This window comes from Cryptomeria japonica, chromosome 8 (assembly GCF_030272615.1).
Source record: "Cryptomeria japonica chromosome 8, Sugi_1.0, whole genome shotgun sequence".
NCBI lineage: Eukaryota > Viridiplantae > Streptophyta > Pinopsida > Cupressales > Cupressaceae > Cryptomeria > Cryptomeria japonica.
In genome coordinates, this window is record NC_081412.1 from 684,358,673 (window position 1) to 684,373,091 (window position 14,419).

Below are 14,419 nucleotides of genomic sequence, written 5' to 3' on the forward strand. Positions count from 1 at the left end.
AAAAAGTTTAGTCTCAAGAATTAGGAGTTGTAATAAAAAAACTTACAAGGATGAGGCATATTCATAACTTTTTTAGTCCCACCTTGGATATCAACAATAGAAGCAACTCATATTGTTTGTGTAAAGACAAGACATTATGGGAGTTCATTATACCCAGCAACTCGTGGTGTTGTTGTCCGTGTTGGCTCTGTTGGACCCTGCAATTAAGATTCAATATACATTATTCAATAAGATTAACTGTGCAACATAATGAAATATTGAAAATTGTGTTACCTTGTTGAGCTTCACTTGGTTTCGAGAATAGTTTAATATTCTCTACTTAACAGGGCCAACCACATGAATGTAGGTCCTGGGGACAACTAAGAGTGGGGGGTGAATCAGTTGTCAAATAAATTCAAACCAAAATCTTGTTAACCAACTTATTGCTTAATACCGATAAGACAATTAATTGTGTCGGTGAATAGTATCAATAGGAAATGTTGTACCGGTAAGAATTAATGCATGAAACATAAAAATAAAGTCATCCACAACACATGACACAAATATTTGTACGTGGAAACCCTATAAGGGGAAAAACCACGATGGGAAACCTTACCCACAATCAGATGAAACTACTGCAGATAGTAAGTGTACAAAGAGGGGTCTACACATGCAGAAAGGCCAACAGCCTAGAGCTCACTGCTCAAACACAAATGGGAGTCACACTGACTACAATTGGATGGTTAAATCCAATGAGAATGTACTGCACAAAGTAGCATCTTCATATGCTGGATTCAGTACCGGTGTAATGCTGATATGCTTCTACAAAAACCTAACTTCACCTTCAAATGATGTCTTCATGTATATCTCTGCTTGATCTCGCATATACCCTTTCTTAAATCTTTTTTCGCATTCCACTCATGATCCTACAAATAAGATCTTACATTTATACCATACCCTAAGACCAATTTTAGTAGGTCGGCGCTCTACAAGATATTACAATAAAACATTTTACAAATAATATAGTATCCAATGCAATAACTGATTAAACATGTCGGCTTAATGCATTTACAACAATAATAAATCATCTCCATAGCGTGCCATGCTGATCTGGAAAAGATAAACCTACTGGTGTAACCCTAGATAACCTGGACCTATTTGCTGGTAAAATAAAATATGCAAATAAGAATATACCAATCATATTACTTCAAGGAAAAGTGTCCACATGATGTCTTCGACATTACCAAGTGTCTTCCATGTCATTGTAGGTACCGATGAACATTATATCCTGCCGGTTAACATTATATCCTACCAGTTAACCATATATCGGTGATTGTTTGAACAGTTTACTGATTACCGATGAACGTTGCTGGATCTCCAAAGTAGGTGTATTTAGTAGGTGTTGACATCAATGACAAAACCATACCAAAATACCAACAGTGAAGGTGGAAGCTCATTTGGCCCCTCTCCCCCCCGTAACATCACTCTAAATTCCCCGTTAACATCTTATAACATTCATTCATTAATTCTTTCTACCATTAATAAAATATAGCATTCATTCATTAATATCACATAATGTTCATTAACACATAACATTGATTAACATTAATTAACACGTAGCATTCATCAATATTAATTAACACATATCATCCATAACCATTAATTAGCACATAATTACATTCACTAACACATAAAAATCAGTCATTATCAAATAAGTTAGATTACAATCATTTCTTTCTTTGTTTTTTCTTTGAAGCTAAGAAAAGACTAAGTGGAACATCGGCGTCTTCATCATTTCCCCCCTCTGCAGATGTTCTGCCAACTGCTCGTGATCCCAATGTATGCCTAGTCCTATACTAAGGATGAGGACACTGAAGTGAAGGGGGGTCCTCTGCAATAACAAATAAATGGGTTAAATTCAAAAAAAAAAAATTATTGTTACAAGTATTTCATTAATTTAGAGAACATAATTGTTGTGCTCTTTACCTGATGGGGCCACATCATTTTGTGTAGCCTCAACCTCAACATGCTGAACACCATGGTCCTCTTCACCTGAGTGGGGAACATCATTTTCTTGAGGTTGTGTACCCAAATCATGCTTCACTTGCTCACCACCGACTACATGCTCTAAAATATTAACAAGAAAGGTTACATTAATTACTACTCTAATTAAAAATTAAGATGTTTCATTGTATTAATAGCTAAATAAATAAATTTGAATAGCAAATGAATACCTCCACTACTAGGATGCACATCTGGACGTTCATGTGTAGGTGGTGTTTCACAATTAGTAGGTTGCATTCCAATGACATGCACATTGTTATCATTGCTTGCTTATTTAAAACAAATATAGTCACTTTATGTTGGAAATCAACATCAATTAGATTATTGGTAAAGTATTCAATTTGAAACAACTTCCATTTACCATATTTACCTTTGTGACGGATGCACTTGATTGTTGTGTATGCCCACTCAATTCTCGTAGCTGATAAGCCATGGTTGAATAGCCTTGCTGGTAGGCAATTCTCTTGTCATCTTCTGTGGGTGCTCTATTGAATTTAGAGCCCTACATTTTTGCTTGGTACTGTGAATTTTTCTTGCATTGTTTGATAAAAAAAAACGTTTGCTATTTATTAATATTTTGAGACAATATGGGAGTTTACATGAGATACTTACAATTCGCGCAACAAGTTTCATGTAACCACTAGAGCCAAGTTTGTGTTGCCCGTGCTTTTCTTGCCTTGCCTTGGTTGCCTTTGATGTGTCACTCAGTCTATAAAAAGTTTGAAATATGTTAGACTATATACATATAAAGAGTAATTAATTAGTACATAATTAGATTCTTAATAGTATCCTGTACCTTCTTCTGGTGTCTACTGGTGTATTTCCTTTTTTCCTTTCAATTCTCTCCTTGGCATCCAAAATCAGGTCCTTCCACTCCCTCTCTGGAATCATGGGGGGACCCTCGTACTTTAGGTTCCTCTCCAAATGGGTCCTGTATTGGTCCCTCACATACTTTAGATATGTGCCAACTTTTTCAAGGAGCTTGGTTTTGTCAAAGGTGTCATTTCCAAACCACTCAACCATTTGGTTTGTCAATTCATCTTTTAACCTTTTTTCTTGGTCATTCCACCTTTTAAAGAAAAAACACACCTATTAGATTCAGAAATGAACTGAAGCTACATTTATTACACTTCAAGAAATGGATCAAAGGAAAAGTATTCTAGCAATGATATGAATTCAAAAGTGGATAAGGGTTAGTTCACATATGATGTACCACCTTTTACGTATGGTGGGCCCAAATATCTGCAATGCAATGTCACTAAGATGTTTATAGAAAATATCATTGCTTGCAAAAAATTCATGTGATCAATATTAGTCCGAAACAAGTGATCATAAAGTAAATTACAATTAGAGTATATATAATAATAATTTTAAAGTACCTAGAACCTTTTGTATCTTTAAGGGAAGCATTTCTTTGTCGCTCACCACAAATGTTGCCTGCAATGTTCCCATACTAGCAATACAAGAAGATCCAAGAAATGATGCTATGTTATTAGCAGTAGTCACCTGTGGCACTTCCTCATGTGCATCTCCTCCTACAAAAAATGAATCCACTATGAAATGGCATTAGAATTCAAGAAAGAACGCTTGAATAGAAATAAACACATGATAGAAGATAGAGAAAAAGAGGGATCTACCAACAGTGGGCGGGCCAATATGACATGCACTAGAGGATGTCTGCATGCTACGTGTTGCCAACATTGCAATCGGCAATACAGGTGAGGGTGACCTCTGATGAGGTGGTGTCAGCATTTGCACAGTAACATTGACAACACCTAAAGAATAATACATTAAATATATCAAACATTAAATATATGAAAAGTGCAAGAATTGTAAACAAGGATGAACCTTTATTTTGAAAATTGACAGTATCAAGTATGATGTGTTTTGGGTACTCAGAGTGATAAGACAAGTAAGTGATAATACAAGAAAATCGTCATCACCAGATCCTGCAACACCCTAATCATAGGAACGACTTTCATGAGGGCGGATAAATTGCTGTAAAAACAATACGTACATATTTTAGTTAATGACATAAAAAGAGAATAAAATATAAACCATTATTGAACTTTTATTATAATTAAAGCTTTCATTACTGCTTACTTGCAAGTTTTCTGTTGTCTTATACAAAATTCCACCCTCTATTGTATCTCATCAGTGGTAGGATGCACGACTGCCAAAGCAACAATCTCTTTTCTAATTTTTATAAGAGGCATTTTAAAGAATTTCACAAGGTCTGTGGGATCTTCAGGGTCATCATTGCTTAACCCTAATGATTCCACATCCATAGAAAGGTGCTCAAGTACTGTAACTCCCTTTCCCTTTCCCCGAACATTCGTCTGTGTCAAGAATATCATTAACAATTACAAAATTAGTATAAATCACTAAAAAAAAGAATATAATAATGTAATAGTTTGCTTCTACCTAATTTGTACAATTACAATGAGGTTTACCTGCTTGGTAGAAGTGTCGCAAGGTACATCTCTGTCTATGATATGTGATGGATCCATGTCGGCCTGTGACAAACAAAAAATATAAAAAACGTTAGCGAAATTACATCATACACAACATGAACAACATGAACTTTGTAGACAAAAAGAGTATTAAATAATAAAAAGATGTTGTCATCAAAATCATTTTAAATTTTGTAATTCCTTACCTTTACTTTATGTAGATTATGCAGGATCCTCAACTAAATGGTCACATAAATAGTCACATAGCTAATAAACAATCCAATTTCCATAAATAAACACAATTTAAAAATTGTCACATAAATAGTCACACCCCCTATCTCCATCTCCATATTAAAAGGTGCATCATGATTTAATTATGTAATGGCATTAGAATTCAAAATAGAATGAATTAATTATGTAAAAAAAATTCTATCAAGAAGTCAATATTCAATAGATAATATACTAATCGCATTCCTCATACATTGCATTCCTCATCATCATGAACATCAAGGTCATCATCGCCATCATCATCATCATCATCATCATCATCATCATCATCATCATCATCATCATCATCATCATCATCATCATCATCATCATCATCGTTGTCGTCATCGTCATCATCATCATCAACGTCTTCGCCATCATCATCACCATCATCACCATCATCGTCATCATCATCAGCATCATCACCATCATCTTCTTCTTCTTCTTCTTCTTCTTCATCGTCATTGTGAAAATGTCGATCGTGATCATCATCCACTTCATCTTCTACTTCTTCGGTATCTTCTTCTTCCATCACATTATACTTTATCGGCCTTCCTCTTGGATCATGTCTAACAACAAATGACCAACCCAGTTAATGTGGAACCTCAGAGTAAAATACTTGCTCACATTGGCTTGGAAGAACATAGGGCTCATCCCCAACTAGTTCAAATAAACTTGTATTTAGCATTATAAAACCATTATCATGTTCAATAACAGTTCTATCAGGATCATTTTTATTCAATCGTAGCCTCTACCATTTGACAACGAACAAAACTAATTTGAAGGAATTAAAGTCACACTCAAGTATATCATCCAAAATGCCATAGTATCAATTTTGAGACTGTTGAGGATGAATGTCATTTCTCGATGAAATATTTGTCACCTCAAAGACTGCAGTGATGCCAAAATCACAAGTTTTCTTCATGTCATCCAACTTTTTTATGCGAAATTTATGACCATTGCAGCACATAGCATTGTGGTGTTTTACCTGCGATATGTCAAACATGTAAAATTTATTGCATTGTGAGTTGATAAACATATGGGTGATTAATAAATTTATACGTACCTATTTATCTCTTAAACCATATGCTAAATCAATTTCCTTTTGCGTAACATTGGAATCTCCATTACGATGTGCTTCTTTAACCAATGAAGTCACACCTTCCCATGTTAATGTGCGTCCAGAATGTTGACAACGTTCAATCCATACCATCTTCCAATCAAGATTGTTTGCAATATACAAATGTACTGCATCCCACTCTCGACCAACTATACAAAAAATAAATAGACGTCTTACAATCGATTTATTTTGAAGATTAAGAATTAATTAACTACAATAACATCTTATAATTACGTCTCACTTTCCTCAAACTACCTTTACCTGTCAAGTACTCCCCTTCAAATTTGTTAATGGTGTTGGGATCCCAAATGCGATCTACATGGATCTTTGCTGCAAACTTAGGAAGATATTCAGAAATGTACACCATAGTCTTGTATACCATATATCCCTCCACCATAGAACCCTCAGGATGTGCTCTTTGTTGAACCAAAGCCTTCAAAAATTTCAAGTGCCTCTCAACCATCCACATTGACCTAGTGTGTACAAGTCCACACAATTCAATCTCCTCAACTTGGTGTATGAGGTAGTGTTCTTGTGCATTGAAAAAAGTTGGAGTTAGACACTTTTGCATTTCACGCATTAAATGAGTAATTTTTCTCTTCCAATATTTTATATCGTCTTTATGGATTTCTTTACATGACAACCACCTACAAGGTATTCAAGACACAAAAAAATATATTACATAAGAAGTAAAACAAATCGCAAATACAATATCTATACAATGAACTAAACAAATATCACTACTTACCTTATGTATTTTCTAAGATCATATATGACTTGCTTGACATTATTGTCGAAGTCGTCTAGGAGAGATAGAGGTAGAATGTACTGCAACAATTATAAAATTATCTTTTCATTTTTTTGTAACATAATGAAAAGCACACGTACGCTCAGTACTTAAATACATACTAAAAACACAAGAACTTGAATTACCTTAATGAAGGTATGCCAATCATGCATTTTCATCCTTGGCCCAAATTCACTTTTCTTTGATATGTGATTGTTTATGTTCGTAGCAAATCCTGTGGGAAATCAAATCTTTTGTATGACTTCTTTTATAGCATTGCTTTGCTAGTCCATTAATAACCAAGGAAGCTCACTTATATTAATCTGGTCTCCATGGCTATTTGATTGAATGACATTTATCATTGCATGATTGGAATCCTAAATGTCACTACATATTTTGACAATTTTTTCTTTGTCACGCATTCCATCCAATATTTTCCATAATGTCTATGTTATATTCTTTCCAATATGCATACTATCAAACAAATGAACAATTTGTAACTGCTCGTAGTAGGGCAACCTACTAAATTGTCGGGGATAACTTTTTATTCCCTTAGGAAGGTGGTCATTTATGCCTTCATTACCATCATGATCATCAATCACATCATCAGTAAACAAAACAAAATAGAAAAGATGTTTTATGACAAACCAATAGATGGAATGGCATTACCTTGACGATTAATTCTATTATATTCCAACTTCCACAGGTGAGGTGTCATTCTTTGTGGCTTTGATGTATTCTCTTCTTTCCCATTGAAAATATGTTTTTTAGTATTTTGATACTTATGATTTTTGTGGAGAAAGTGCCTATACTCATCAAACACTTGCTTTCCTAAACTTTTTGAATGACGAGATTTCATCTTTGGACCACAAACAGGACATGGAAATTTTCCCTTTGTTTGAAGACCTACAAGATAATATATAATTGGATTAAATATGATAATTTTTTGAATTATAATGTTCATGCACAACTTAAACACTATAACATACCATAAAAATGTGTTAGCCCCAGGGCATCGTGTATTGTCCATAGAAGCATCGCATGGAATTGAAATTGTCTTTGTCCTATTGGTCTAGAGATGTCATACATAGTGACACCATTCCATAACTCTAGCAACTCATCGATAAGAGGCTCGATATATAAATTCATATCTTTAACTTGGTACTTAGCTAATCGAATGAACAAAAACATTACATAATTATGATGACCATTTTACTGCAATATTTATAATTAAATTTAGATGACTATATTTAAATGATAAAATACCTGGAACAATCATTGCCAACATTATGTGCTCCCTCTTTATTGACATCCATGGAGGAATGTTATTGTTGGTAACAAAAACAAGCCACACCGAGTAAATAGATCTCATCTCTCCAAATAGATTGACACCGTCCGCTGCCAATGAAAGCCTGAGATTATGAGGTTCTTCTTTAAAGTGTGGCCACTTTTCCTCTATGTCCATAAATGCTGAACCATCCACAGGCATTCGAATAATGTCATCTCGACTTCTATTGTGTGCATGGTAATCCATAAATTGTGCCAAGGTAGTGCACTTGAATAATCGTTGCATACGTGGAATAATGGGAATATAGCGAAGAACCTTGCAAGGAACCCTTTTTGTTATTTGATTTGTTTGATATCTAGTGATATGACATTCAAGACATTCAGTTCGAAATTCATGTTGTTTTTGATATATAATATGATCATTGGGACAAGCATCTATTGCTTGATACTCCATTCCAATATCTTTCATAACGGTAGATAATTCTCGGTATGAGCAAGGTAGAATATTTGATGGTGGTAACAAAAACTCACCTATCAATCTACAGAAATAAAATATAATTTGTTATAATAAAGAATATTAATGGTACAACATGATTCACAGTTTATTATGACATATATGAAATGCCTTAACATACATGACATTGTTATGTTGGATAAACCATTCATAACCTTCAAGTTCACCAACAACAATACAGCAGAGAGAAGAGTTTCCTGCGAGCCTTCATAAAGGGCCTCAGATGCCTTCTCAAGTAGAGGGACATCATGAACAACATCAAGTTCATCTTCATAATCATGATCAGTTGCGCGAGTACTAAATGAGTCATGGATCAATGTATTTGTACCATCATCTTCAATTGTGTTTTCTGGCTCATGATCGTCATCTTCCATGGGATCATTATCTTCAACTTTGATATTCACACCTCAATGCTTGTCCACTTTGAAAATCATATTCTCAGGGTTGTGTTGATCCATACCATGTGCTCCGGGGTGCTTGACCTATATAAAATTGATATACATAAATAAACTGTGATCATGATCTCATCATCATGTGATATATTATGTATATAAATTGTCAAAATGATATAATGAAAAACTTATAAATGGATGATAATCATGTCCACCTTCAATGTGACCATGCAGCCTATAATGTTTCTTCGTTGTTTGGATTAGAAGTTTTCTAGTCTTTAACCCCTTACAAATTTTGCATGGACAATAACATTTTCCATCACCTTTTCTTTTCAAGTTAGACCACAATCTAGCAATTGTCTCCTTATTTTGTTGTTTATTGATATTGTCTAACATGGTCTTTCCCTCAGGAGCTGGCAGATCCTGCTTCCATACTTTAATTCTATTTTCTCAAAGGACAATCCTAAAAATCCATGCATTGCAAACAACTTTTTACACCTTTGTTGGTTGTGGTGGCATCACAGACAGTTTACATCAATAAATGAAGAGCATGCCAATGCTTTTAATGCAGAAGTAGAAGTCTATCTCTTATTCAATATCTCTAGTGAAACCCCCATGATCTTTTGTTAGAGTAGAATTTGATATATTCTAGAAGGGGTCTTGTCCTTTGTTGATGGGATATTCATCTACCTCAAGAAATAATTGTTCTTATCTCCAACAAGAAGTGGAACTAAATGAAGATCTAGCACCATGAAATTAATCCTCAAAAGGATTACTATAGTTAGTTTTGGTAGATAATGATCTGGGTAAAATACTAATGTGGCTTTACGAAACATTATGTACTAGCTTAGCATACTCTAACAACTTTGGTGCGACATGCTACATCCAATTAAGTCTCCATTGGTATCTCTATTGTGTTTATGGATTGGGATTCAATGTACTCTTTTTATACACAGATTTTACTTTCAACTGAGGAGGTTTGTATGTACTTACTTGTCTTTTGATTGTATCCCTATTTCAAGAATTTCTTCTATCAACAAATCATTTGTTGTAAGTTGTACAAGTGGAAGCTTGAATAGAGGTTTTGTAAGAGAGATAAATAGACCTAAATATTATGGCTTAATAATGATCAATAGGTAAACAGATAAGAAACTCTCAATATCAAAATGACTTTCTCAATTGTCTTTACTAGAAATGGATAGATCTGCTAATAATGGCTTTATGACTGTATGTCAACTTTAGACTCAATCCAAGAAGAGCTATAACTAATATGCGATATCTAGATTTATGATCTCTATAATATAACAATCCAATAATTATGTTTCCACGCATCAACACAAACATCATGCTATTGTTCAGCCATAGCAATTGATATCCTAATTATAGAATGTGAAATATGCACATAACTATGAATAAAGATTAAGAAAAACAAAGAAAGATGCTTATTGCAAACATAAATGACTAATGGACAAGAATTGAATTCATTGTAGATAGTTTTGAATATCAAATTCACTTATTTGTGTGAATTTAGTAATGCATGTACTCGTGGCCAACCATTTATTGCTTTCATAAATTAAACACTTATTAATAACATTAAATGGCTGAGTAATTATGTTTTAGTAGAAATTGAAAATAAAATATTTTATTTCAGGACAGCTCACACTATTCCCTATCATATTTTAGACTCTTAGTTTTGTTAGTAGTAGTTTGATGTCATTGGAGCTGATCATTACATTTCTTTAGTTACATTTGCCAGCCTACTCCCAGCCTGCACCAAAATGGGAGCTTTGGAATAGGGTATGGACATCTATCAAAGCATAAAAGATAGAGGAATTTTGTCAGATGTAGTTGCAACTGCACAAAATGGATTTGTTGAGAAGGCTTTAGAAACTTTCAAGCAAATGCAATCGGTAGGTGTAAAGCCAAATTCCATGACCATTGCTACTATCCTCCCTACTTGTGCCAAAATGGGAGATTTGGAATAGGGTATGGACATTCATCGAAGCATAAAGGATAGAGAAATTTTGTCAGATGTTGTAGTTGTAACTGCCTTGGTAGACATGTATGCAAAATGTGGAAGCATAGACAAGGCATGTGAACTATTTGATAGAATGCCTGAAAGAAATGTTGTCTCGTGGACTACAACGATTGCTGGATATGCACAAAATGGATTTGTTGAAAAGGCTTTAGACAGTTTCAAGAAAATGAAATTGGAAGGCATAAAGCCAAATTCCACAACCTTTGCCAGCATCCTCCCTGCCTGTGCAAAAATGGGAGCTTTGGAACAAGGTATGGACATCCATCAAAGCATAATGGATAGTGGAATTTTGTTAGGTGTTGTACTTGCAAATGCCCTGCTTTACATGAATGCAAAATGTGGAAACATGGACAAGGCTCGTGAATTGTTTGATACGATGCCGCAAAGAGATGTGATCTCATGTTAACAATCAACACGTGTGTATACGGGAGGAAGGGATTGCTGATACAAAATTGAATGCTCACTCCTCAATCATAGTTCTATGGTTTTACGAGATTAAACTAGGACAATTAACCACCACATGTATATTTTTTGCAACATGAAATTAAAAACTAGGGCAATTTGAATCTATACCTCCTGCATGGGATTGCCTTCGACACGCGTTTGATGTTCTTAGGGGTTGAAGTCACCACGGATGCCTACGCGGGATTGCAATTCACAAATGAATTCCCCACCTCTTTTTTAATTTTTGTAATGGCTGCTGTCGTCGGAAATACGATGAACTCGAGCACTTTTTCGAAAAAAAGAAAATTCTCATTGCTAATGCCTTCTTCGTCGAAACCAAATGCATAATTTCCATCAGAATTACAATGAATGTGGGCATTTTTTAAAAAAAAAATCAAATTTGGCCACAATATACCTTCTCCATTGGAAACCTCAGTCGAAAATCTAGTCCAAATGTATTAGTGTATGATAGAGCGCATTGGATGAATACAAGCATTATTTAATGAAGGACAATGATTAGCTAGAGATGTATAAATGATTGGCATGTCGTGCATGAAGTTTGTTAAGGATCTATGGCAATAGAAGATCAGCATGAAGATATACAACGTAGATTGAACCACAATAACCTTGTGCAAGTTCCAAGAAAGGAATGCAAGTCCCTAGGCAAGGTAAACGTTTTCAGATCGAAGGATGTATTGAACCTAGTCAAGATTGAAGATCTGATGGCTAAGATTGATCATGGGAAATGTGATCAAGGAGATTAAGCGGTTAGCAAATTGTTTATAAATAAGAAATTATTGATGAAAAATGTATGCGGGCAAATGTAAGCATATGGATGCTACATAGTGATTACCGAGCATAGAAGCTTGAAGACTTGTTTGAATAATAGAGTAGAGAGCCCAGCAGAAGGACAAGATAAGTCCTATGACAAGATTGTTTTGAGCAAATAAGAATCTGCTTTAGCATTTTAGATGTGAAGTTGCAGATATATTTTTATTACTGTTATTTTGTAAGCGATAGAAAATCTCTTAACCGAGTGGACTTAACAGTCTTATTTGTAAACCCTCTAGCAAGGTAAGATTCTAAATGAGTGTTTGAAATCCTTTGACAACGTCACTTCTAACAAAGTGAAGATCCTAATAGATCTCAGTTAAATCTCTTAACCGCAATGTGTTTGTAATCTTTAACAGGATTTGCTTTTAATCGAGCATACTCTAGAGGAGTATATTTCTTAGTGGGTCCGAAATCCCACAATGGTTTTTCCCTATTTGGTTTTCCATGTTAAATTTGGTGTTATATGTGTTATGATGATTATATGTTTATGAGTTTGCATGTTTAGCAGTTTTTGGTTATATTGCTGAAGTATAAGTTACCGAGGTTGAATCTGTTGATTTTATGGATTATTAAGTTTGTATGATTCACCCCCCCTCTCATCTTGTTAGCTATTGGCATCAGTACTTTACAATTAGTATCAGAACTATCAATTGGTATTAGAGCTTTGGACTCTGGAAGAAAAAGTTTAAAGGTACTTGACGCAAAGATCCGAAGATGTATAAAAGGGATGCACCAAAGCTGAACAAGTCAAGTTTCTCTACATGGTAGAAAACGATGAATTTGCACTTATCAGGAATTGGAGAATATGCAACATATTATTTGGAGAATGATTACATTCCACCGAGCACCAATCCAACGACCTTGGAAGAGATAAAGGCAAAGCAAGAACATATCCAAGCTATGATTGGAATAACATCAGCATTGACCAACTCAAAATTTAATGACCTAGAAGGTTGTAATTATGCAAACGCAATGTGGACTAAGCTTATATCTGTGTATGGCGGTGATGAACATGTTCAAAGAGAAAAAGTAGATAGTCTAAGAGGACAACTTGAATCCATGAGAATGAATGAAGGTGAGAACATAACCCAATGCAGTACAAGGCTAAAGGAGACTGTCAATCAAATTAAACGAGTGGGAGGAACTATTGAAGAAAAATATGTAACAAGTAAGTTGTTAAGAACCCTTCTACCTACTTATGCCATTTGAGTCTCTGCAATCAATGAACTAAGGTCTGTACCAAACATGCCAGTTTCTTTGGATACTACTATTGGTAAGCTACATGCATTTAAGTTAAGTAATTTTGATAACAGTGGGTCTTTGGTAAATAAAGTAGAATCTGCATTCAGTTCTTTTCATATTGGTGAATCTGATGATTACAATGATAGAATGAGTAAGTACTCTAAAGGGAATCATAGTGGAGCAAGTGAAAGATTTTGTAAGAACATGGAAGAAGTGCACAAACTGTATGAGGAAATCAAGAAGCAAGAAGAGTTTGAAGCACTATTGGCTAGAAGGTTACCAAGAGGAAAAGGTAAGTATAAAGGAAAGCTACCCTTAAAATGTTTCAATTGTGATAAAATAGGACATATGGATTCTAACTACCTTGATAAAGAATCTAGTGAAAAGAGAGAATACTGAGATAACAGGAAGAAAGAAAACCAATATAGAGGACACTGAGACTTCAGAAGAAGAGACAGAAAGACATGCCTAGTAGCTGATGAGGAATCCAATGATGATAAATCTGATGAAACTGATACTGAGGAAGTTGTTTATGTGGCTATTAAAGATGGATATGATGAAGAAAGGTATGAAGAAAAAGCTTTAATATCTCACATAAATAATAATGATTCTTGGATCATAGACAGTGGATGCTCACATCACATCACAGGTAATAAACACAACTTTGTTAAACTAGAAGACTGTGATGGAGGCTATGTAGGATTTGGCAATGATGCACCATTTCTGGTGAAAGGTAAAGGATCTATAACACTTCTTGACAAAGCTAAATGTGATGATGTATACTGGGTTGAAGGATTGAAATACAATTTGTTGAGTGTAGCACAGCTAAACAATACAAGATACCGAATAGAATTTCAGAAAGGAATTGTCAAAGTTCATGACAAGCATGGAAAGTTAGCTACTACTAGGACACAAAAAAAAGGTAATACATTTCATCTTGACTCAGCTCAGAACAAGTGTCTTTATGCAAAGATAGATGATGCCTGGTTATGGCATAA